This window comes from Schistocerca americana, unplaced genomic scaffold (assembly GCF_021461395.2).
Source record: "Schistocerca americana isolate TAMUIC-IGC-003095 unplaced genomic scaffold, iqSchAmer2.1 HiC_scaffold_37, whole genome shotgun sequence".
NCBI lineage: Eukaryota > Metazoa > Arthropoda > Insecta > Orthoptera > Acrididae > Schistocerca > Schistocerca americana.
In genome coordinates this window covers 715532-719731 of record NW_025726093.1, presented here as the reverse complement: position 1 = coordinate 719731, position 4200 = coordinate 715532, and positions in this window count along the sequence as shown.

The following is a 4200-nucleotide window of genomic DNA, read 5'->3' as shown; positions in this document are numbered from 1 at the left end:
GTCTCTCAGGAAAGGTTCAGAACATAGACAGTAAGAAGAGCCAGTCCTCTTGTACTTGAGTCGGCATTGTGCCTTTTGTATATAATTCCGATGCAATTTCTGTGTTTCATCGTCAATAAGGCGGTCAGAGGGATACAGTACACCTGAAGTGAAGCAACGGAATCTATAACTAGTGTCACAGGAGTGGTCCAAAACATTGACAGTAAGAAGAGTCAGTTGTCTTGTACTTATGTCCGCAATGTGCCTTTTCTATTTAATTCCGATGCAAATTCTGTGTTTCATCGTCAATAAGGAGGTCAGGGGGATACAGTAAACCTGAAGTGAAGCATCGGAATCCATAACTAGTGTCACAGGAATGGTTCAAATCATAGTCAGGAAGAAGAGCTAGTCTTCTTGTACTTGAGTCGGCATTGTGCCTTTTGTATTTAATTCCGATGCAATTTCTGTGTTACGTCGTCAATAAGAAGGTCCAAGGGATATAGTAAACCTGAAGTGAAGCATCGCAATCTAAAACCGGTCTCACAGGAAAGGTTCAAAACATAGACAGTAGGAAGAGCCACTCCTCTTGTACTTGAGTCGGCATTGTGCCTTTTGTATATAATTCCGATGCAATTTCTGTGTTTCATCGTCAATAAGGAGGTCAGAGGGATACAGTAAACCTGAAGTGAAGCATCGGAATCTATAACTAGTGTCACAGAAATGGTTCAAATCATAGACAGTAAGAAGAGTCAGTTTTCTTGTACTTAAGTCGGCATTGTGCCTTTTCTATTTTATTCTGATGCAATTTCTGTATTTCATTGTCAATAAGTAGGTCAGAGGGATACAATAAACCTGAAGTGAAGCATCGGAATGTGTAACTAGTGTCACAGGAATGGTTCAAAACATAGACAGTAAAAAGAGTCAGTTTTCTTGTACTTGAATCGGCATTGTGTCTTTTCTATTTAATTCCGATGCAATGTCTGTGTTTCATCGTCAATAATGGGGTCCAAAGGATACAGTGAACCTGAAGTGTTTGTCGGAATCAAAAACCGGTCTCACAGGAAAGGTTCAAAACACAGACAGTAAGAAGAGCCAGTCCTCTTGTACTTGAGTCAGCACTGTGCTTTTTGTATATCATTCCGATGCAATTTCTGTGTTTCATCGTCAATAAGAAGGTCAGACGGATACAGTAAACCTGAAGTGAAGCATCGGAATTTATAACTACTGTCACAGAAATGGTTCAAAACATAGACAGTAAGAAGAGTCAGTTTTCTTTTACTTAGGTCGGCATTGTGCCTTTTGTATTTAATTCCGATGCAATTTCTGTGTTTCGTCGTCAATAAGAAGATCAGAGAGATACAATAAACCTGAAGTGAAGCATCGGAATCTGTAACTAGTGTCACAGGAATGGTTCAAAACATAGACAGTAAGAAGGGTCAATTGTCTTGTACTTAAGTCGGCATTGTGCCTTTTCTATTTAATTCCGATGCAATTTCTGTGTTTCATCGTCAATAAGGAGGTCAGAGGGATACAGTAAACCTGAAGTGAAGCATCGAAATTTAAAACCGGTCTCATAGGAGAGGTTCAAAACATAGACAGTAGGAAGAGCCAGTCGTCTTTTACTTGAGTCGGCATTGTGCCTTTTGTATATAATTCCGATGCAATTTCTGTGTTTCATCGTCAATAAGAAGGTCAGAGGGATACAGTAAACATGAAGTGAAGCATCGGAATCTATAACTAGTGTCACAGGAATGGTTCAAAGCATAGACAGTAAGAAGAGTCAGTTGTCCTGTACTTAAGTCGGCATTGTGCCTTTTCTGTTTAATTCCGATGCAATTTCTGTGTTTCATCGTCACCAAGAAAGTCAGAGGGATACAGTACACCTGAAGTGGAGCAACGGAATCTATACCTGGTGTCACAGGAGTGGTCCAAAACATAGACAGTAAGAAGAGTCAGTTGTCTTGTACTTCAGTCGGCATTGTGCCTTTTCTATTTAATTCCGATGCAAATTCTGTGTTACATCGTCAATAAGGAGGTCAGGGGGATACAGTAAACCTGAAGTGAAGCATCGGAATCTATAACTAGTGTCACAGGAATGGTCCAAAACATAGACAGTAAGAAGAGTCAGTTGTCTTGTACTTCAGTCGGCATTGTGCCTTTTCTATTTAATTCCAATGCAATTACTGTGTTTCATCGTAAATAAGAATGTCAGAGGGATACAGCAAACCTGAAGTGAACCATCGGAATCTATAACTAGTGTCACAGGAATGGTTCAAAACATAGACAGTAAGTAGAGTCAGTTTTCCTGTACTTAAGTCAGTATTGTGCCTTTTGTATTTAATTCCAATGCAATTTCTGTGTTTCATCGTCAATAATGGGGTCCAAGGGATACAGTGAACCTGAAGTGAAGCGTCGGAATCAAAAACCGGTCTCACAGGAAAGGTTCAAAACACAGACAGTAAGAAGAGCCAGTCCTCTTGTACTTGAGTCAGCATTGTGCTTTTTGTATATCATTCCGATGCAATTTCTGTGTTTCATCGTCAATAAGAAGGTCAGAGGGATACAGTAAACCCGAAGTGAAGCATCGGAATTTACAACTACGGTCACAGGAATGGTTCAAAACATAGACAGTAAGAAGAGTCAGTTTTCTTTTACTTAAGTCGGCATTGTGCCTTTTGTATTTAATTCCGATGCAATTTCTGTGTTTCATCGTCAATAAGAAGGTCAGAGAGATACAATAAACCTGAAGTGAAGCATCGGAATCTGTAACTAGTGTCACAGGAATGGTTCAAAACATAGACAGTAAGAGGGTCAATTGTCTTATACTTAAGTCGGCATTGTGCCTTTTCTATCTCATTCCGATGCAATTTCTGTGTTTCATCGTCAATAAGGAGGTCAGAGGGATACAGTAAACCTGAAGTGAAGCATCGGAATCTATAACTAGTGTCAGGAATGGTTCAGGACATAGACAGTAAGATGAGTCAGTTGTCCTGTACTTAAGTCGGCATTGTGCCTTTTCTATTTAATTACGATGCAATTTCTGTGTTTCATCTTCAATAAGGACGTCAGAGGGATACAGTAAACCTGAAGTGAAGCATCGGAATCTATAACTTGTGTCACAGGAATGGTTCAAAACGTAGACAGTAAGAAGAGTCAGTCTTCTTGTACGTAAGTCGGCATTGTGACTTTTCTATTTAATTCCGATGCAATTTCTGTGTTTCGTCGTCAATAAGAAGGGACAAGGGATACAGTAAACCTGAAGTGAAGCATCGAAATCTAAAACCGGTCTCACAGGAGAGGTTCAAAACATAGACAGTAGGAAGAGCCAGTCCTCTTTTACTTGAGTCGGCATTGTGCCTTTTGTATATAATTCCGATGCAATTTCTGTGTTTCATCGTCAATAAGAAGGTCAGAGGGATACCGTAAACATGAAGTGAAGAATCGGAATCTATAACTAGTGTCACAGGAATGGTTCAAAGCATAGACAGTAAGAAGAGTCAGTTGTCTTGTACTTAAGTCGGCATTGTGCCTTCTCTGTTTAATTCCGATGCAATTTCTAGGTTTCATCGTCACCAAGAAAGTCAGAGGGATACAGTACACCTGAAGTGGTGCAACGGAATCTATACCTGGTGTCACAGGAGTGGTCCAAAACATAGACAGTAAGAAGAGTCAGTTGCCTTGTACTTCAGTCGGCATTGTGCCTTTTCTATTTAATTCCGATGCAAATTCTGTGTTACATCGTCAATAAGGAGGTCGGGGGGATACAGTAAACATGAAGTGAAGCATCGGAATCTATAACTAGTGTCACAGGAATGGTTCAAAACATAGACAGTAAGAAGAGTCAGTTTTCTTGTACTTGAAACGGCATTGTGTCTTTTCTAATTAATTCCGATGCAATGTCTGTGTTTCTTCGTCAATAAGAAGGTCAGAGGGATACAGTAAACCTGAAGTGAAGCATCGGAATCTATAACTAGTGTCACAGAAATGGTTCAAATCATAGACAGTAAGAAGAGTCAGTTTTCTTGTACTTAAGTCGGCATTGTGCCTTTTCTATTTAATTCTGATGCAATTTCTGTATTTCATGGTCAATAAGAAGGTCAGAGGGCTACAGTAAACCTGAAGTGAAGCATCGGAATCTGTAACTAGTGTCACAGGAATGGTTCAAAACATAGACAGTAAGAAGAGTCAGTCTTCCTGTACTTAAGTCAGTATTGTGCCTTT